Here is a 23,972-nt window from a genome sequence, read left to right on the forward strand (position 1 = left end):
CGGTGCCGTGTGGTTCCAGTCAATTTAGATTAGGACCACTCCATCTGTTTCCCATTGATGTCGTAAAAGGCGACTACAAGAAATAGGCACGTTAATCTTGTGAAACATTTACCATAGTCGATTGGCGTTAGGTTTCGGAGGTGAGTCGGGAGCCGCTCTTTGAGAAAACCTGACTTACCAAATCTAGGGTCATAGACAAAAGGCGTAAAAGGCGACTAAGGGATAGGCTTACAAATTTGGGATTCTTTTTTAGGCGATGGGCTAGCAACCTGTCACTAGTTGAACGTGGCCATTCAGTCTTTTTAAGACTGTTGGCTCTGTCTACCCCGCAAGGGATATAGACGTGACCATATGTATGTATGTAATCACGAATATATCCCTTGCCAGAGAACACAGCTGAACGTCGCTTATCAGCAGTCTTTTAGAGACTGTTGGCACTGTCTGCCACACAAGGGATAAAGACGTGACTAAATGTATACTAATGCCACGATCTCTGCACACATCCTTCGCTTCATCCACATTCATAACTCTCTTCATGCAAGCTCGGCGGTTTCGGGTACTCTTGACCTGACCCTTTACCAGGACGTCCTTAATTTGATCAAGATACGATCTAGGTACGTAGATATATAAAACTCTTTATTGCACCAAACATACAAAACAGCACAAAAAACAGTTGTCTGAGAAAAAAACCAAAAATGAATTGATATAGAAGTGCAATAAAAAATCTTTGCACAGTCTCCCTAACCTTGAGGTTTCTCATCTCGAGGTGTATCCGACATCTTTTGAGCTGCAGTTATTACAGCCCCGAGTAAACGCGGCCCACTTTCACCCCTCCACTTTGGTGGGATGCAAAAAGACGTAACATTTATCTTTAGCTAGCTTTTTCGAAATGAAACTTCTTGAGTGTGTTTTTTTTTTGTGAATGAGTTATTATGAAAGGATATAAATTTGTAAACGTGCATTTGTTTATGAAAAAATAAATTGTGTCTGTGTTGAAAACTTAAATATTGAATACATTCGGTTAAATTATTTTCAATTTTTTAGTTCATATTTCACTTGTAATTAAAAAGGGTTAAAAAACCCTTAGACTAATACACAATCCAATCTAATTCCGTATGGTTCCCGGCACCAATACAAAAAAGAATAGGACCACTCTATCTCTTTCTCATGGACCCCATCGTAAAAGGTGACTAGGGGGTAGGTTTACAAACTTGGGATTCTTTTTTAGGCGATAGGCTAGCAATCTGTCACTATTTGAACCGCAATTCTATCATTAAGCCAAATAGCTGATCATGGCCATTCAGTCTTATCAAGACTGTTGGCTCTGTCTACCCCGCAAGGGATATAGACGTGACCATATGTATGTATGTATCTAAACAAAAGAAAAGAATCAGGCTTCAGCAGCTTATACATATGTTATAATGGGAGGCGTAATAATATAAGAGTAACGAGGCCCTCGGGTACCTGTGTTTGTATTCGAACATCTTAGCCCGTCAAATAAACAACTGCACGCTGCTACCAGACTGAAAGCCAAAGAATTGCAGTTCAGCTTTGTATGGGTCCGTGATGGGCGGATTTTTGTCCGGAAGAATGAAAAGAGCCAAGCTATGCACATACGTAGTCTCGAAAATCTGAAGTTGATGTGCTAACCCCCAAGATAACCTTTGGAATGCCTAGATAGATATAGTCATCAAAATTCAATATATATTATCAAAATTTTGGAGGAATGCGTACAAAAACTAACAAAATAAGGCAAGAGATTCTTAATCATGATTACGATATAATAATGTTTACTGAAACCTGGTTGTTGCCAGAGATACACGATTTGGAATTTATAGACCAGCGTTACAATGTTTATAGGAAGGACAGAATATCTGGCGATGGTGGTGGTGGTGTACTTATTGCTGTTATGAGGAAGTTCACATCATCTCGTATTGAAGCCTGGGAAACGATTTATGAAGACGTATGGGTAGCTCTAGATATTAAGGAGGGTAGCCAAACTACTAAAAAGCTTGGGATATGTTGTTTCTATATGCCCTATCCAAAGAAAACTATTTTAGAATGTTTTTGTAGTAATGTCTCTTCAGTAATGCAGTCTCTTGACAGCGTCCTAGTAGCGGGTGATTTTAATTTGAAGGACATCTCTTGGTCTCTTGACAAAAGCACTCTTGCAACTGTACCTAATAATTATGGAAATCCACTTGGATATACGCTTGTGGACTTCCTAAGTTTAAATGATCTAAAGCAGTTAAATCATATTCGGAACAGTTTGAATAGAACTTTGGATTTAGTGTTAACCAATGTTGAAAACTCATCACTTGATAAGCCAATCACTCCTTTGAGTAATATAGTTCCTCACCACCCTGCACTTTCTTTTTCACTTGATCTAAGTCTATCGTTGTTGCAGAGACAGTCGCAAATCAAGTTTAACTTCTACCGTACTGATTATCCTAAGGTAAAAAAAGAGCTGGCAAGGAATGATTGGCCCCTGAAGTTTTCAAGTGCGGATAGTGTGAATGAAATGACTGATGTATTTTACGCAGAGTTAAATATTATAATTGAAAAATTTGTTCCAAAATACCAGCCTAAGTCACCAAAATATCCTCCTTGGTTTAACAACACTCTTATTAGACTTTTTTCGGAAAAAGACAAAATAAGACGCAGATATCGTAGATATAAAAATCCTCGTGACGAAATCGAGTACAAAATATTGCGTAATCGTTGCAACCGTCTTTCGAATGAATTATATTCAAATTATATTAAGAAAACTGAGGATGCGTTACAGAGTAATCCAAAACGATTTTGGAGGTTTTTGAATGAGAGACGGGAAAATTCAAATAATTTACCATCTGCTATGAAATATGACGATACCACCAGTCACAAGGGTAGCGATATAGCAAACTTGTTCGCCAAACACTTTTCGTCCACCTTCTCGTCTAAATCTGGCCAACACGTCCAAAACAATAATAACGATAGTGCTAAATCTGACTCACTCTTGAATAAAATTAGTCTTACAGAGAAATCTATACTTAAGGCCTTAAAAAATCTCGATTCTACCAAAGGATCCGGCCCCGATGGATTACCACCAGCGTTCGCAAAGCTGTGTGCAACTGAACTTTCCTATCCTCTGTATATTATATTTAATAATTCTCTTGCAACTGGCGTTTTTCCGTCGAAATGGAAGGAGGCTAGGATTGTACCGGTGTATAAAAAGGGAGATAAGGCAAATGTTAAAAATTACAGGCCTATATCTATACTAAGCACATTTTCCAAGCTTTTTGAATCCCTGGTTTGTGATGTCTTGACTCGTCACGTGTCACCTTTTCTAAATCCAATGCAACATGGCTTCCGTCGTGGAAAATCGGTTTCCACAAATTTGGTGGAATATGTATCATATTTGACCGACAAGGTGGATAGGGGGACGCAGGTAGATGCTATATACACTGACTTTAGTAGCGCCTTTGATAAAGTTAGTCACTCTCTTCTGCTTGATAAACTATTAGCATATGGCGTATGTGGCTCGTTTCATGAGTGGTTGGCTTCATATCTGCAGGCTAGGAAGTCGACAGTGGCAACAAACGGTTACTCCTCAAAGCCATATGTCGCAACATCAGGCGTGCCCCAGGGTTCGCATCTCGGTCCGGTCTTGTTTCTAGTATTCATAAACGACATTGTTGATTGTATAAAACATAGTGAATACTCACTATTTGCCGACGATATGAAAATATATAAAACTATATCTACTATGCAAGATGTGCAGGAGCTTCAGTATGACTTGGATCGTGTTAGTGACTGGTGTTTAAAAAATAGTATGACTATAAATCCCAGTAAATGTTTTCATATTAAGTTTACCAGAAATAAAAATAAGCTAAGTTCCTCGTATGCAGTCAACAATGTTATGTTGGGGGAGGTGAAGCAAATCCGCGACTTGGGTGTGACTCTGGATAGTAAGCTGAGTTTCATACCTCATTATGATGCCATTGTCACAAAGTCCTTCCAGATGCTCGGGTTCATTAAACGCAACACTAAAGATTTTAAAAACGTAAATACTCTAATTGTTCTTTTTAATGCACTAGTACGCAGCCACCTGGAATTTGCGAGTGTGGTTTGGAATCCATTTTATAAAAAACATAGCGACAGCATTGAGCGTATTCAAAGGGCATTTACCCGTCAGCTAGCATTTAGAACCCCTAACTTTAGTTACAGAAACGATTATAGCCAGCGACTATCTAAATTTGAGTTGTTGTCTCTTGATAAGCGACGCCAGATTTTGGATTTAATATATTTATTTAAGTTAACTAATGGCATAGTCGACTGTCAAAATGGCACGGTTAGGCTTAAGTACACGGTTCCTAGGCCAAACTGTCGGAGAAAACTATTTAAGACCTTCGTTGTACCTATATCGCGTACTAACCTCGGAAGAAGTGCGCCCTTACCGCGAATGCTTACTGCCTATAATAAGTTAAACGAAAAGTGTGACTTAGATATTCACCATGATTCCCTTTCGAAACTCAAAAGTAAATTAAATCAGTTATTTAATCAACTGTAAATAATTCATATTAAATTAAAAAAAATAAATAAACAAAAAATAAAATAAAATCACGCCTCTTTCCCGGAGGGGTAGGCAGAGACTACCTCTTTCCACTTGCCACGATCTCTGCATACTTCTTTCGCTTCGTCCACATTCATAACTCTCTTCATACAAGCTCGGCGGTTTCGGGTACTTTTGACCTGACCCTTTACCAGGACGTCCTTAATTTGATCAAGATACGTTCGTCTAGGTCTTCCCACTCCGACCTTTCCCTCCACACTCTCCTTGTATATCTGCTTAGTCAACCTGCTTTCATTCATCCTCTCCACATGACCGAACCATCTTAACATACCCTTTTCTATTCCTGTAACTACATCTTCTATCACATCACAACATTCCCTTATCACGCTGTTCCTTATCCTGTCACTCAATTTCACACCCATCATACTCCTTAACGCTCTCATTTCCACTGCATTTATTCTGCTTTCATGTTTCTTTTGCCATACCCAACTTTCACTCCCATACATTAATGACGGGACCAACACGCCCCTGTGCACAGCCAGTCGAGCCTTTTTGGATAGTTTCTGACTGCTCATAAAGGCATGCAAAGCTCCATTCACCATGTTCCCCGCGTTCACTCTCCTTTCAATATCACTATCATACTTGCCATCTGATGTAAACTTTGATCCTAGATATACAAACTCTTTCACTTGCTCCACTTTTTCTCCTCCAATCAAAATATTACATGCTGTCATTTCTTTCTCCATTTCAAAAACCAGTGTTTTAGTTTTACTTACGTTCACTTTCATTCCTTTCTCTTTTAAAGCTTCATGCATACAGTTTACCATCTCCTGTAACTCCTCCGCTGATGACGCCAGTATAACCTGATCGTCGGCATAGAGCAGACATTTGACGAGTAACTCATTCATCCTTAATCCACTTTTAGACTCTTTCAAATCTGTCAAACAGCTATCCATAAATAGGTTGAACAGCCACGGTGACGCAACACATCCTTGCCTAACGCCTTTCTCAATCTTAAACCACTCAGTGTGCGCTCCGTTTATCCTGACACAAGCACTCGAATCCTCATATAAGGATTTCAGTGCTCGTATTAAGAGACTGCTCACCCCATGCATAGAAAGTGCTGACCACAATTCATTCCTCTCAACTCTGTCATAGGCCTTTTCCAGATCTACGAATGTGCAATAGACTTTTTGACTCTTGGCCAAAAACTTTTCGGCTATGCACCGCAAGGAAAAGACCTGATCAGTACATCCCATTCCCTTTCGAAATCCCGCTTGAGCATCCCATATTTTGTCATCAGTTTCATTCCTGACTCTATTAATCAATACCTTAGCATACAATTTGCCGACGACGCTAAGCAGGCTTATACCACGATAATTTTTGCAGTCCAGCTGTGACCCTTTTCCTTTGTAAAGTGGCACGATAACAGCCTTACACCAATCTTTTGGTACTCGGCCGCTTCTCCAACACAAATTGAAAAGGCAGTACAACTGACTAGCTACTACGCCTTTTCCTGCTTTAAGCATCTCGACCGACACTCTATCACACCCAGCAGCCTTTCCCGCTTTCATACTCTTAAGTGCTTCCACAATTTCGAACATTTCAATTTCGCCTTCCATCTCATTCTCTTTTTCTTCGCTATAGCAGAAATCTTTCTTATTTCCTTCCTTTTTTTCAAATAAACTTTCAAAATAGTCCTTCCATATCTTTAGTACACATTCTTCTCCTTTCACAACGCTACCATCCTGGCATCTGATCCTAGTCAGCTCTCTGGTTATAGTATTTCCTCGGGCTGACCTTACGGATTTCCAGAATACTTTCAGATTTGACTGAAAGTCTTCTGATAGCCTTTTATCAAAATCCTCTTTATACTCTTCTTTCTTTCTAATCACAGCTTTCTTAACCAAATCTTTCATTTTCTTATATTCCTTACGTGCTTCATTCACATCTTCATCTATAACCTCTTGCATTCTTAAGTTAGCTTTTGCTGCTAACAAATCCAGCCATGCTTTCTTCTTTAATCGCACAAGTTCTTGCACATCTTTACTCATCCACGCATTTTTGTGATTTTTTCCTTTCCTTCTTCTACTTACACCACACACTTCAACAGCTACTTTCACAATTCTTTCTTTAAATTCCTTCCATCCATCTTCAATATCGCTCATTTCCTCTAAATCTTCAAATTCATCCTTCAGTCTATTAATATACTTCTTACCTACATCCATATCTTGCAAATTTTGAAACTATGTAAATTATTATATTATGTATATTATGTATGAACTGTATTTCTACTACTACTTTTATTGGTAAATGCTGTGTTCACCTTTAATTGGGTTGCATGCTAGATTAAGTACTTTTGAATGTATCATATAAATGTAAACATGTATCCTGTTGGTGTACCTTAAATAAATAAATAAATAAATAACGAGATAATTTCGGCACAAAGATTTAACTGGAGCAATTTTTTAATTGCAATAAAAATTTAATAAATTAATAATTGTTTCTTTAAATTAAATTTAATTTTATTTCATGAACACTTAGTCCACCAGGAACCATGGCCCAATTGCACCTGGGATTCGCCCGTGACGTCATAGCTACGTCACAGTTGACACACTGCCCTATTTAAGGCTGGGAAGGCTGCTGCAGAGGCAGGGGGGGGGGCAGCCCCATTCAGGCATAATCCCTGCACACGGCCATCTATTTTTAGACCACTACTTCATTCATTGAAGGTGAAATGCAACGTATCAATCGTTGCTAAGCGAATTAAGATGGCTTGTCATTCATGTTTTGAGTTCATTAAAAATTTGTTAAATAAATCACTGTCCCAATTTAAAAGATTAAAGTTATTACCTCTCAAAGCCTTGCTAATTTTGTATCTATTGTATATTTTATGTAAGTGTATGTATTTTATATTTTTGTATTTATGTGTGTAAATGACTTAAATGACCCCCACAGCATTGACGAACCTATAAAAAATGTTATATTTCACACGATTCACGATACCCATAAGGGCATTTTATTATTCTCTACTGTTAAGTATTTCGTTAGATGCATAAGGACACTAGAATCCATTTGGAAATCTAATAAAAATAACGACTAAACGTGTCTGCAACCACAAAATTATCGTTGTTACAAAACGATAAAGTGAGAACTCGCAAAATAATTACAGCTAAACAAATACGCTTTGCGGGATTTGAACTCATGTCCTTGAGTCCTATTACTCATAGGCTTATAAACTTGGGATTATAGACCTATAAGAAGTTTAGGCGATGGGCTGTCACTATTCGAATCTTAATTTTGTCAAGAATGTTGGCTCTGTTTACCCCGCAACACAGATTTGTCTTTCAAGGCTGTTGGCTACTTTATGCGCCTTAAAAGTGTCAAAGTTCAAAATATTCTTAAGAATCAAATTAAAAAAAGAAAAGTTACAAAAAATTAAAATAACCAAAATTTTCTTTCTTATGTCACTTTTTATCTTTCAAGGCTGTTGGTGACATTATTCGCCTGAAGAGTCTCTCCGTGCGACGGGTCCAACATTTTGTCCCATTGTTTCCCTTTCATTGTCTTTTTTATTAAGTATTTCGTAAACACGAAGTGGCTACTATGATGGTGTTAACACCTTTTAGGGTTCCTTGTACAGTTGTGGAATGTTTGAACATGTTTCAGTTATCTATCTGGCGGTCCTTAAGATATAGGTAGATATATAAAGCATTTATTTGTTCATGTGTAGCACACACATATGTACAAGTTCATAATGACCATAAAGACAAACAAAACTAGAAATCTTTCTTTAAATTAATAAAAGTTTAACCAGACTTAAATAATAATAAGTTTATGTAAGTTTATATATTATTAATTATGTTCACAAGCCAATGCCTTTTTTACATTTTCCTGTCGTGGGCCTACTGGAAGAAATTTTCTCGAAGAAGAAGATAGTAGTGCTCTTGTACTAAACTTCTCTTTAGTTTAAGTTCAATTTTTACTTCTTCCTTGATAAATATGTAATCAAAATAAAATAAGGCGACTAAGGCATAGGCTTATAAACTTGTGATTCTTCTTTTAGGCGATGGGCTAGCAACCTGTCACTATTTGAATCTCACTTCATCTTAAAGCCGAATAACTGTACGTGGCCTTTCAGTCCTTTTAAGACTGTTGGCTCTATCTACCCCGCAAGGGATATAGATGTGATTATATGTATGTATGTATGTATAAATAAAATAAATTCTTGTTCGAAATTCAATAGATGCAATGATTTATTAAATGAAAAACTTTACATCAATGCGTTTTCATATAGATTCAGCTTTAAAATTAAATTCATTGACACAGAACAAGGCAGGAAAACAATGATGTTTATTTTTTTTTATTGACAGTCAATAAATGATAGTAATGTCCCAATGCCATTGTTCTATTCACGCGTTGCATGCATTGCCGTTTGCGGTGTGATGTGTAATGGAAAATAGTACCTATATCTATAAAATTTATCCATCATTTATATACATACATTGATAAAATAACGCCACTTTTCAGGAGATGTAGGTAGAAATGATCTCTTTCGCTTCCACATTTATAAGTCTCGTCTTGTCATCTCTGCAGTATATAATACTCCTGATCTCACCTTTCGCCAGGACTTTCAAAGGTCGGGGTGGGAAGGCCTAGACGAACGTATCTTGATCAAATTATGGAAAGGGTCACGTTTAGAATACCCGAAACCTTGCATGAAGAGAGTTATGAATGTGGACGAAGCGAAGGAAGTATGCAGAGATCGTGGCAAGTGGAAAGAGGTAGTGTCTGCCTACCCCTCCGGGAAAGAGGCGTGATTTTATGTATGTTTGTATGTATGCTTTGTCATTCATCCTCCCAAGACCGAACCATTCTATACATGCATATCTTTTATGTTACAGTCATATAATCACTTTTTTATAAGGTAGGTATAAAGACGTGATAAATAGACAGACGTGATGAACGGGGTAGACAGAGCCAACAGTCTCGAAAAGACCGATAGGCCACATTCAGCTAAATGATAAGATTCAAATAGTGACATTCAATTCATTTTTACACCAATCATATTTATTACGCTCTCGTTTCTATCGTGTTTATTTCGGAATTCTTCAAGAAGAATAATTAAGAAGAACTAAGTTTTCACCATTATTTTTTCAATGGGAAAGTGGAGTTTTGCCGTTCAGACGTCTGACAAAAGATAAAGGGAACAAAATATTTGCGTGCGTCTGCGACGCAAACAAACATACACATTTAAATTATCATGTAAATCTCTTCGAAGATTAGATACGAAACAAAATAGTTCCTTTGTTCATTACATCATCGTTGTATTTTCACTGAAAATTATTAATCATCTTGTTAGTTAAGTATATTTTCTTTTTTATATATGACACTCACATACATTATCAACTCCCTACATTCCAATTTACCTAGTCACATAATGTAGTTATGAAAAATTGTTATGAGATATTTGAAATGTCCCATAATAATGAATAATAATTTTGAATTTGAATCTGATAAGTTATTAAAAGTAGTTTATTTTGTATCTCATGCAATTACATTCTTATGACGCTAAGCAAAAAAGGATTTTTCAAAGCTTTAACACGAAATAAATTATTATAAGTATGTATTTTAATACTGTCAAACCTAACCTTCCGAGGGGCTAACAATATGATTTTTAATATAGGTACTTTAATGTTTTTTTGTTTGATGTTTTCCCCTCAGACATTAGTCAACAATTTAACTTATAACTAATGTACCTACCTAAATAACTCATAGAAAGGTTATCGGTACACCACCGCTGCAGCAGGATTTGAACCTAAGCATCAAGCAATTCGACAGGTGCTTTAACCACTCGTCCACTGACCCTCTCTAAACCCTACATTTAATTATATCCTTAAAATAACTAAGACCGGTTCAATAGCGTAGGCTTTGATTTGAAACTGCACTGAAGCCTACGCAAACTTTAAAACGAAACAAAACAGATTGTATTGTCTAAGTTATAAGGTTTATTTTTATACGTTCACAAGGCACCGTTAGCCTGCATCTCGACATAGGAAACGCGATAGCATCAGTCCATCAGTGATTATTCCACACCGCTGTACGACGGACGTGTTACAAATTATTTTTTTAATGTTGGCAACATCGTTCGGTGTCAATAAACCTTTGTGCCCACGTGTAAGTGGACAAGTGATATAGTGGTCTCTGTTTTTGAGGTGTTCAGTGAATTCGTCACCCTGGATTTCTCAGACGGTATGTTTTTTTTTTTGAGTTATTTACCTCGATTTTTTGCGTGTTGTTTTGCTAAGTTTGTCTTGGTTGAACCATCGCTTGGTTTAGACCTTGAAGTTCAAGTACATTTTTTCAAGGCAAATGCGTATAGTAGATATATTGAGAAACGTTACGCTTAAAGATACTTGGACCGTCGGTGGTCGAAATGGTAAGGTGCCCCATTAAGATTCGTGATGCGTATAAAGGCACAGGTTCAAATTCCACCTCAGCCATGTACCAATGACTATTTTCGAAGTTACATACATTAGTTTGAATAGTAATCGATGCTCTTACGGTGAGGGCAAATGCGAAGAAACCTAAACTATGTGTTAGGTTAGGCTTATCTGCATAGGTTGCGGAGGTCAGAGGGGAGTCGCTTCGTGTAAAATCTGTCTTACCAATCCAGGATCCATGGGCAAAGGCAGGGTAAGCCTTCTCCTCCTCTCCAGAGTGGTGAGGATGCAACCGGGACTAAAGCTAGGAGGAAGGAAGTCACTCTTAAAGCAACTATGTTTAAGTTAAGACTACTACATTAGCAAATTAAGAATAATTTATTATGTTTCGCGTAGATGATTCACTGCAGTGATTCTTTTCAAAAAAATATATGTCTTCCTAGACGACATATGTAAGTAAATTACCACTCTCAAGGCATGATATTATGGTTATGCCATACGACACACCTGTTACTTATCTACATTTGGTATAACACATTATGTATTTGTTACAAAATACCAAAAAAAAAGACATTTTTTCGAATGTAAAAAATTATGAAACTGTGTTTTACTTTAAAAATCATGATTTAGATTTTGATGCTACTAAAACTCTCAAATCGCTCGATTTATAAGTAAATATATCTACTTATAAATCGAGCAAACATGCAACTTTTCTAAAAATAATTGTGCAATAGCAAAAGTCCTATCTACATACATACATTTATAAAATCACGTCTATTGCGGGGTAGACACAGCCTACAGTTCAGCTGTTTCGCTTAGTGATAGAATTGAGATTTAACTAGTGACAGATTGCTAGCCCATCGCCTTAAAGAAGAATCCGAAGTTTATAAGCCTGTACCTAGTTTTCGAGAAAATTCCTAACTAACTACAAATAAACAAACGCACATACGGATCATACATTCATAAAGAGAACCTGTTATTTAAAGTCTTTAAAAAAATTTATACGTGATAAAATTTTCAAATGACTCATTAGTGTAGCACACGAGGAAATGTTACAAAGTTTTTAACACTCCAACTTCTAATTGATATTTTTTAATGACTATCTAGAAATTCACTCCAATGAAACCAATATACTTAATGCATATATACATATAGTCACGTCTATATACCTTAAGGGTAGACACAGCCAACAGTCTCGAAGACTGAAACGCCACGTTCAGCTGTAAGGCTTCATGATGGAATTGATACTCATTCATTCATTCATATATTTACGTCTATATAAATTGCGGGGTAGACAGAGCCAGCAGTCTTGAAAGACCGACAGGCCACGCCCAGCTTAGTAATAGAATTGAGATACAAACAGTGACAGGTTGCCAGCCCATCATCGCCCATAACAAGAATCCCAAGTTTACAAGCCTATCCCCTAGTCGCCTTTTACGACATCCATGGGAAAGAGATGGAGTGGTCCTATTATTTTTTATTTAGGTACATGTTGGTGCCGTGAACCACACGGTCAATTGAAATTGTGACAAAATGCTAGCCCATCGCCTAAAAGAAGAATCCCAAGTTTACAATGCCACCATGGCCAGTTTCCGTTACAATCTCCAACGTGTATCGCATACCAACAGGCACACCATGACATGACATGCGTCATGCCCATTACGTGTTACTGACACGTTGTGGGGGACGTTGGAACTTAATTGCAACACTACCTGTCATAGATGTTTAGGATTTAGTTTCACAAATGATTTTTTCAGCCTGAACATTCGAAAATCTTTACACCTTATCTAAGCCGTAAGACAATAATGTTTTGAATTCATTCATTCATATAATCACGTCTATATCACTTGCGGGGTAGACAGTAGCAGTAGAGTCAGCAGCAATCTTGAAATATTGACTGGCCACGTTCAATCAGTTCATTCAGATTCAAATAGTGACACGTTGCTAGCCCATCGCCTAAAAGAAGAAGTTTAAAAGCATATCTCTTGGCCTCCTCTTACGACATTCATGGGAAAAAGATGAAGTGGTCCTATTGTCTTTACACGACACATACAATTTTAATTATGTGTATGTATTAAAATAAAATCATTTATTTGTTCAAACACAGATATGCGTACACGCTTACATATAGTCACGTCTATATCCCTTGCAGAATGGACAGAGCCGACTGTCTTGTAAATACTGAAAGGCCACGTTCAGCTGTAAGCTTCTATTTTAGTATGGAGGTTCAAATACGAAATGAATATAAATGAAATATGTCGGGTTACAAGCCCACAAGAGGAATCACAAGTCTATCCCTTAGTCGCCTCTTACGGCATCCATGTGAAACATGAGGTGATTCTATTAAAAAGTGAAAATATTGTTCTTATTTTTTTTAAAAAACATTGTTATTTAGGTCGTCACGATTACTATTATCGTGTTTACGATAACTCCGCAAAAACGTTCCGTTATCATGAGAACTGTGCTGGCTATAAGCATTATTATTCGTTTAGTTATAAATTATCTTGTTATCATTCGAACGGTCAATATGAGAGTTTATCAGCAGCAAAGATTTATTAATAGCTAATGTCCGAGGCTTCACTCGCGTGTGAATTTCTATAAAATAAGTACCTGGTATATTACCTTAAATAAATATTGGAATCCAACGTATTCAAAGCCGCTGTGTATTTAATTCACTGATTAAAATGCAGTCAACTACTACTAATACTGTAATATCGAAAATTTAAAAAAAAAGTATAGATGTGTGTACACTGTACTTACACACACATCTATACTTTTCTTAAATTTGTGTTAATCTTGCACGCAAAAATTACTGAAAGAATTTTAATAAACTTTGGAATTTTATAGCAAAGGCATTTGAATAACATGTAATAAGTTAAAATCTACAGAGATTAGAGGCAGACGACGTCGTGAGCATTAGTTAGTATAAATGGAATATATAAATATATACGAATAACAAAGATTGACTTAGCCTAGAAACTAGTTCGAAACTTGTGTTACGAGATACTAACTCAACGATACTATATTTTATAATAAAAACTTTTATAGATCAATATTCCAAGACCCAAGCCAATTAGAGAAAGTTGGTTTCTTATCATGCCCCGACCGGGATTCGAACCCGGGACCTCCGGTGTCGCAGACAAGCGTACTACCGCTGAGCCACAGAACGTAATCATAACATGACATCCAATGATGCAAATTCGCCTCTTTAAAGGGCCCTGGGTTCGAAAATTATGTGTCTTTCTCTTTCATTATTGCGTGTTTCCTGTTGAACCCTCAAGAATGCATTAAATACGCAACTTGTTTATAATGAACACGGAAAAAAGGCATGTTATAATAATACATACATATAATCAAGTCTATATCCCTTGCGGGGTAGACAGAGCCAACAGTCTTGAGCGGACTGATAGGCCAAGTTCAGCTATTTGGCTTTAAGATAGAATTGAGATTCGAATAGTGACAGGTTGCTAGCCCATCGCCTAAAAAAAAGAATCTCAAGTTTGTAAGCTTATCCCTTAGTCGCGTTTTACGACATCCATGGGAAAGAGATGGAGTTGGTCCTATTATTTTTTGTATTGGTGCCGGGAACTACACGGCATAGTCATTCACACCTTTCTGCAAATTGGCATGAATGTTGGAGACTCTATTTTGAACAATTTGTGAATTATCCACATCGATCCGAAGTGTGGAAAAAAGGTTATTGAATGTCAAATGTAGGAAAAATTGTTTTTTTAAGTTTCACATACCTAAAAGAAATAATCCAAAATGGCCACCGCAAAACGAGTCTGACCATATGAAATCCAAACTGGATTCGAAAACTGGATTTGCTATTAAAATAACTAAAAAAGAAAAACTGAACGGATGACTTTATGTTACTATATAAATTCTAGGATCACCATACAAGTTTTATGACCTTAATCTAATTCATTATGGTAGTTAAAAGACACTAATTAAAAAAAAATAAACTCATTTACATCATACGTGAAATTGTGATCTATCATGTGAAACTATATGACAATATGTAATTCCAGGAGTCTTTATAAAGGGGGTCCCTTTATAATCATTCGGTCGAACTGAGAACCTCCACCATTTTTTGAAGTCGGTTTAAAAATTTGCCTTTATTTCTCCGATTTTCTGATCTTCCTAATTGGCAATGGTTTCTTGACCCCTTTGTCTGATATGATGATATTCACGCGGACAATGTCACGGACACCAGCTATCTATACTAATAATGTAAAGCTGAAGAGTTTGTTTGAACGCGCTCATCTCAGGAACTATAGGTTCGAATTAAAAAATTCTTTGTGTGTTGAATAGACTATTTATCGAGGAAGGCTTTAGGCTATATAACATCACGCTGCAACTATAAGGAGCGAAGAAATAATGGAAAATGTGAAAAAAACGGGTGAAATTATTAATCCTTGAGGGCTTCAATGATAACCAAAATAATTATTCCACGCGGACGAAGTCGCGGGCACAGCTACTAAGTAATTAACGAGTACAGTTGCAATCGATCCGATGGCAGCCTATAACATGTAGTAATTGGCCCGATAGCACATCGCAAAGTTAGACTAAACGCTAGCAATGCTTAGTAATTAAGTATTTAACTAAATAAACCATTGTGCAGATGCTTGCGTGAAGGGAGTTATGAATGTGGATGAAGCGAAAGAAGTATCCAGGGAACGTGGTGCATATAAAGATGTAAAGACAGAAATGTAATATGTTTATGTATGGTTTTTCATATATATAGTCACATCTATATCCCTTGCGGTGTAGACCGAGCCAACAGTTTTGAAACACTGAAAAACAACACTCAGCTGCATGGCTAAATCATTGAATTGAGATTCAAATAGTGACAGGTTGCTAGCCCATTGCCTACAAGAGGAATCCCAAGTGGCTAAGCCTAAGTCGCCTTTTACGGCATCCATGGGTAAGATTTGGCGTGGTTCTATTCTATAGTGCCGGGAACGACACGGTCTCTCTTCACATACATACATAATAGACACGTCTATATCCCTTACGGGGTAGACAGAGCCAACAGTCTTGAAAAAAACTGAAAGGCCACGTTCAGCTGTTGGCTTAATGATAGAATTGAGATTCAAATAGTGACAGGTTGCCAGCTCATCGCCTAAAAAAAGAATCCCAAGTTCATAAGCCCATTCGTTTTTCGCCTTAAGCACGTAAGACGTGTCTTTTCTCATCTTCCCTTGATGGGAAAGAGATGGAATGATCCTATTCTTTTTTTTTAATGCCGGTAAAAACACTGTCTCTCTTAACGTGGGTATTTACATATTAATAGCTGCATATGCGGTGCAACAAATTAATCTCATTAGTGCTGGCTCAGCGGTCCGAGAGACTCTTTGTTGCATTATGCGACCTCGTCGCTACTGCATTCTAGCTGTAATTGGGATCGTTATAAATGCATTTTAGGTTATAAAATTTTTGAACTTTACCTGTCATAGTCACTGCGTGACAAAACCCCTTTCTAATATTAAAGAATAAAAAAAAAAGATTTTTGCGGCTCAGATACGGTGCATACATATAATCACGTCTATATCCTTTGAGGTGAAGTCAGAGCCAACAATCTTGATAAGTATATTCAAGACCAGTTTGTGATAGGCCACGTTCAGCTACTTGGTTTAATGATAGAATTGAGATTCAAATAGTGACTGGTTGCTAGCCCATCACCCAAAATAAGAATCCCAATTTTATGAGCCTATCCCTTAGTCTCATACATACATATGGTCACGTGTATATCCCTTGCGCGGTAGACAGAGCCAATAGTCTTGAAAAGACTGAATGACCACGTTCAGCTTAATGATAGAACTGAGATTCAAATAGTGACAGGTTGCTAGCCCATCGTTTAAAAAAGAATCCCAAGGTTGTAAGCCTTTCCCTTAGTCGCCTTTTACGACATCCATGGGAAAGAGATGGAGAGGTCCTATTCTTTTTTTGTATTGGTGTCGGGAACCACACGACACCCTTAGACTCCTTTTACGAAATTCATGGGAAAGCACATAAGACATGCCTTTTCTCTTCTTCCCCTTGGCGTTACATCCTCAACTTTCTGGAGAGAGTATACACCTTTACGACCATGATCCTTGATTGAGTGAGTCTGGTATTTACACGAAGCGACAGCCATCTCTTTTAAAGACATGTAAGTAAAAAGTAAATATATACGGGACAAATTACACAGATTGAGTTAGCCTCGAAGTAAGTTCGAGACTTGTGTTACGAGAAACTAACTCAACGGTACTATACTTTTTAATAAATACTTATATACCTAGATAAACATCCAGGACCCAGGCCAATCAGAGAAAGTTCGTTTCTCATCATACCCTGGCCGGGATTCGAACCCGGGACCTCCAGTGTCACAGACAAGCGCACTACCGCTGCGCCACAGAGGCCTTCGTCTTTTTTCGCCTTTTTAATGTTAATAAAAACTCTGAAGATGCTTTAAACTTGAAGAAAATATGTCATGGGCGGCCCGACGCACGAATAAAAATTTGCTATCAGATGACTTAAAATGATGATATCATTTAGCTTAAACAATGAAATGATGACCAACTCAGCAAACATAATAAGAAAGATAAAACTTATATGGTAGATAATTATGACTCCATCTCTTTCCCATGGATGTTGTAAAAGGCGATTAAGAGATAGGCTTATAAACCTTTTTTAGGCGATTGGCTAGAAACCTGTCTCAATTTGAATCTCAATACCATTATAAAGCCATAATGCTGAACGTGGCCTACCAGTCTTTTCAAGACTGCTGGCTTTGTCTACCCCGCTAGGAATATTACAGGAGATAGTATGTTTGTACATACATACAGTCACGTCTATATCCCTTACGAGGTAGACAGAGCCAATAGTTCCGAAAAGACTGAATGGCCATGTTCAGCTGCTGGACTTACTGATGGAATTCAGATCCAAATAGTGACAGGTTGCTAGCCCATCGCCTAAAAAAAGAATCACAAGTATGTAGGCCTATCCCTTAGTCGCCTTTTACGACCTCCATGGGAAAGAAATGGAGTGGTCCTATCCTTTTTTTGTATTGGTGCCGGGAATCACACGGCACAATATAGTATGTTTGTATGCAAATGATTATGTCACCAAAAATAGCATCTGAAAATAGGTTTTCTACATACATTCATACATAAAATCACGCCTCTTTCTCGGAGGGGTAGGCAGAGACTACTTCTTTCCACTTGCCACGATCTCTGCATACTTCCTTCGCTTAATCCACATTCATAACTCCCTTCATGCAAGCTCGGCGGTTTATGGTACTTTTGACCTAGCTTTTCTATTGGACAGTTAAGAAGCAATTGGATATGACAAATCAGTCTGGCTTCCCTAGACCGAAGCGAAGCCAGACAACAGCATAGATCGGATTAATAGGGATTTTGTTTTGCGTAACAGTTCCGTCAGTGAGGGTCAGTCAGGTTTTAGTTTGTATTATAGTGGCAATACTGTTTCTAATTTTACTCTTTCCGTATTCCTATTTTATTAGTTAACTAGCTATGCCCGCGAATTCGTCCGCGTGGAATAGTTATTGGGGGCATCATTGAAGCCCTCAAGGATGAATAATTTTCCCCGTCTTTATCACATTTTCCATTATTAATAATTTGCGTTGAAGGAAGCGAGGAAGGCTTTAGCCTATATAACATCACGCTGAAACTATAAGGAGCAAAGAAATAATGAAAAATATGAAAAAAAAACCGGGGAAATTTATTCATCTTTGAGGCCTTCAGTGATGCCCAAAATAACTATTCCACGCGGACGAAGTCGCGGGCACAGCTAGTCTTCAATAAGGATGACACTGGCTTTCCATAATCCTTTTGTAGAAAATTAAAGCAACTTGATTGCTCAGTCACGATGTTCGTATTGAACAGGTAAAATAATATGAGGAAAAACACAAGAAACTAGAATACTTGTCAATATCTGTGGTCATAATTGTTGATGCAAACATTTGCTGTTGCTCAACCGCATCAGGAGAATGACAGTCGTCTGGTGACGTAAGATTTAACAACATAGGTACATATATAATCACGTTTTTATCCTTTGCGGGGTAACAGAACCAACAGTCTTGAAAAGACCGATAGGCCACGTTCAGCTATTTGGCTTAATGATGGAATTGAGATTCAAATAGTGACAGGTTGCTAGCCCATCGCCTAAAAAAGAATCTCAAGTTTATAAGCCTATTCCTTAGTCGCCTTTTACGACATCCATGGGAACGAGATGGAGTGGTCCTATTCTTTTTTTATTGGTGCCGGGAACCACACGGCAAACAGATTTAACAACATACATATAATCACGTTTTTATCCTTTGCGGGGTAATAGAACCAACATTCTTGGAGAGACTGAGGGATAGGCTTATAAAATTTGGGGTTCTTTTATTGGGCGATAGACTAGCAACCTGTATCTACATATTCGAATCTCAATTCTATCATTAAGCCAAACAGCTGAACGAGGACTTTTATTCTTTTTAATTCTTTGTTGGCTCTGTCTACCCCGCAAGGGATATAGACGTGACTATATGTATGTATGTATGTAGGATAATTGAACGGTGATTTGTAATCCACTTTTTTGTTTATTAGCATTTTTTAAATAGTGCGTTGTTTGTCTTATATTGATCACGAAAGATTAATATCTCAGCATAAAACGGATACTTCAGATACTTTATCTCTTCAAAAACTTATTATGGCCATTAGTTCTTTAAATACAACGGTTAAAATTTCCCAAAAACAGATGCTAAACTTAGTATTAAGCAAACAATTATGACATACATACATATGATCACGTCTATATGCCTTGCGGGGTAGACAGAGCCAACAGACCCGAAAAGCCTGAATGGCCACGTTCAGCTATTTGGCTTAATGATAGAATTGAGATTCAAATAGTGGCATGTTGCTAGAAGAATCCCAATTTCGTAAGCCTATACTTTAGTCGCGTTTTATGACATCCATTGGAAAGAGACGGAGTGGTCCCATTCTTTTGCGTATTGATGCCGGGAACCACACGGCTACAAACAATTATGATATTACGCCATATATATTTTCGCTGCGAACACGTTTACTATAGACGTGACTCATTTTACCATAAAGTGTTAAACTCTGTACTACAGGTACAGTCAACCGCATATCAAGTCACCTCCACGAAAATGGTGGCACTGCGGGTAAAAAAAATCCCCGTAGTTCCCCTGGGGGACAAATTAGGGGACCACTAGTTAACGATGAATTATTCACGCGATTTTTATTGTGAAATTTTCACATTACATTAGGACACTGAAACTTGGTGTGTTTATCTAAAAACATATCCTAAATAACATAAACACTTAACATATAAAATACAAACAAAGCAAAACATAAAAAATACCTAAAAAAATAATAATACAAAAATGCTGAAAGTAGGATTTTTTTTAAACCAATAAAAATTCAGATGTTGATCCAAAACAGCTGAATGTCAACTCTATTGGCTCAATATAAACCGTTATAAATAAAAACATGATTTTACGAATGAATATTTGTTTATTTAAAGTTGTAATAGAAATAAATTCTCAGTAAACTAAAGTGCTCTTGTACCGAATTTCTCATTATTTTAAGTTTTATTCTTATTTTCATTGATGTACATACATAAATATATAAATAAAATAAAAAATAAATTTCGGGTGACTTGATATGCTGTTAACTGTACGTATAAACTGATGTTTCTGTGCCTGTATTAGGCTGTTGTAGTCACACGGTGACGTCATTTGGCATCAAGGTCATGTCTGAATATACATCGTCCATTTAATAATAGACAGATCTTGACCTTTGCTTTATTATCTTGATGTTGCATTAGTTGAATATATCTATTTATGTACCCGAAACCGCCGAGCTTGCAATGTGGATGAAGCGAAGGAAGTATGCAGGGATTGTGGCAAGTGGAATGAGGTAGTCTCTGCCTACCCCTCCGGGAAAGAGGCGTGATATTTATGTATGTATGTATCTTTTTAAGAGTCATATGCAGGTAGTTTGCTTTTAAATCAATTCGTACATGCAAATTATCACGTCTGTATCCCTTGCGGGGTAGACGAACCAACAGTCCTGAAAAGACTGATAGGTTGCTAGCCCATCGTCTACAACTTATTACCCTAAGTCGCCTTTTACGACATACATTGGAAAGATATGAAGTGGTCCTATTCTAAAATGAATAAAAATTATTATGTGATTTTTAAAATTCATAACAATATTAGACTGTACACCGTAATTATGAAAATAAAGAAAAGAGAATGTTATTTACATGTCAAAATACTTTGGAAAACCCCTCTAATCTTTTATGTTACCGTGTAGAAATTCAAATAGTTGTTCAGACAATGACATTCAATGTCAATATAACCGGTTTTAGTATCAATTGTTGCGCAACTGATAGGTAATTTACACAGGGTATAAACGTATATAGATGTGATGACAATAACCGGCACCGGCACTAAGCCGGGAACCACACGGCACATTGAAACAAATAGTGAAACAAAAGTATAGGTCCACCCCATCTTCCATGGATGTCGTAAAAGGCGACTAATGATAGGCTTATAAACATGGGATTTTTCTTTTAGTCGATGGGCTAGCAACCCGTCACTATTTGAATCTCAATTCTATCATTAAACAGCTGAACGTCAACTCAGTCTTTTCAAGACTGCTCTGTCTACCCCGCAAGTAGACTATATGTGTATGTGTGTGTGACAATAAGAAGTGATACAAAATGGCTTTAACTCAGCGGTCATTACTCAAAGAGCAGACACTGTCTTAGTCGTCTTCTACCTGGCGTTAATACCGGCTATATACTCACCTTTTCAGAGGGGCCTGAGTAGCGCTTATGACCACGATTCTGAGGGGTCTAGTCAGGTTTTAACACGAATCGACTCCCGTCTTACCTTCGTTATCTTAGATGAAAGTCAAAATGACGGGTGTACCCCAGGAATTAAATTGTACCTATATCAAAAAAAAATGTACCTGAAGCATACTTTTATGTACCTTGCTTAATTTAGCAGGGGAATTTAACAAATATTGGATCATGTTTAAACATACAAAGTCAATGAAAATTATTACTTGAGATTCATTTTTTTTGTAAATAGAAAGAAAATACTCTTTTTAACGCGATACTTCTGAATTGAATACTTATTATTAGATTAAGTATTAATTATTATTTCTTTTTCTTTTTTGATTTAGTTTTAGTTTATTTCAATTAGTTTGTTAATGTGAATGTAATTATGGTGAATCTTAATAAAAAATTGTTAATTAATCTATACTAATATTATAAAGCTGAAGAGTTTGTTTTGTTTGTTTGTTTGTTTGTTTAAACGCGCTAATCTCAGAAACTACTGAACCGATTTGAATAATTCTTTCACTGTTAGATAGTCTATTTATCGAGGAAGGCTATAGGATACATTTTATCCCGGATTTCCTACGGGAAACGTCAACAATGCAGGTGAAAGTTGAATGAGTCGGCCATCTGCGAGCTTTCCACGCGAACGCTGCGCAAACCAACAAAGATATAGTAAAACAATGTACTAAAGATGTGAAGTACTCATTTTTTGCCACAAAAAAGTCCGCGAGAGCATATATCTATCTCTTAAGGTTTACTTACAATAACCACTTTTATGTTCATTTTTTAAGATTATTTTTTGATTATAAACATAAGTTATTTTGAAACCAATTTTCTTTAATTCAGTATTAATCCTTATCCAAATAAATATGTTTATTACTTTCGGCTTTTCATGTAGACTAAAATTGCCATTTACAGTATATAAATCAGACGAATAGGTTTTGAGATATAGTCGTTATAAGCAATTTGCAGCGAAACATTTAATACGGCGAACCAGCGTTTTTTCTAATACGCGTGACCGCCTGACCCCCCCCTTGATAAAGCCGAGGAGGATGTTTGCAAAAATAAATATGATTCCCAAAATAACTATTCCACGCGGACGAAGTCGCGGGCACAGCTAGTAATTGCATAAAGGTCGACAAATAGGCCACGAGACGCCTTTACGAAACAATAAGAACAACACTAATTACTATTTAATCATTGGATTTGCCGGTAATCGATTGGATGATCCGCGGCAATAAACCTTGGACTTTGTCGTTTAAACAATAAGGTAAAAAGTTAAATTGTTCATCACTTATCCTTAAAATTAACTAGGCATTAATCGCAACTATTACTGTTGCGCAACTAGTTCTACATTCATTCATGTTTTTTTTAATGTAGACAATGTGCATTCGTCTATGATTTAGGTTTTAGAGATCTATATTTGTATATTGACGTCCGATGAAAATGCTGCAGTGTAGTTTGTTCCGCCGCTCCTTCTACACATGCGCTTTGGAAGCGGTAGTAGTTATAATTAGATTAAAGTGATGTGACGTCAATAAGTGATACCTTGTATCCAATTTTGAAAATTAATCTATTCTATTCTAACTCTGCTAGTATTTTACGTCACCTACAAAAGAATACATTTTCGCAAATAGATACCACGCTAACTTTGTTTTTTATCGGGACTATAGGTGTATGTTCTTCTCCAGACTTAATTTATATATATTTCAAAGAGATTAGTTCTGTACATGTGATAAATAATGAAAAATGTGAAAAAAACGGAGTTCGTTCTAAGAACCTTTCCCTTAGTCCACCTTTCCCATTTTCACGACATCCAAGGGAAAGAGATTTATTATTATAGTATGGATTTTAAGTTCAGACCAACTGCATGATCACAACAAAGGTCTAGCGGTATCATGTTACAACCGTGTCACGATACCAATGCAATACATGCGATCCCAGGTAACTATGCACTGGTGTCATTGACCCCTGAACAGCTGATCGGAATGTCAACGACCTCAAAGAGGATTTGCGGTCTTTATTAAAATTGGTGCTTATTCGTGTAAAACCCATCTGTTGGGAATTTTCACATTTATTCATTTAATCACTCACTTATTTTTTATTTATTGCTCTAC

General features: G+C 36.9%; 1 protein-coding gene across 1 annotated transcript in view; it reads left to right on the forward strand.

The window, feature by feature from the left end:
* Nucleotides 1–10,629: 10,629 nt before the first annotated feature.
* The window catches only part of LOC106130272 (protein GDAP2 homolog), a 79,647-nt gene continuing 66,304 nt past the window's right edge, over nt 10,630–23,972 (forward strand). The window contains exon 1 of the mRNA XM_060945716.1: nt 10,630–10,804. The gene's annotated coding sequence lies outside the window, so the exon portion shown is untranslated. The remainder of the gene's footprint in view (nt 10,805–23,972) is intronic.

This window comes from Amyelois transitella, chromosome 9, assembly GCF_032362555.1.
Source record: "Amyelois transitella isolate CPQ chromosome 9, ilAmyTran1.1, whole genome shotgun sequence".
In the NCBI taxonomy this organism is placed as follows: Eukaryota; Metazoa; Arthropoda; class Insecta; order Lepidoptera; family Pyralidae; genus Amyelois; species Amyelois transitella.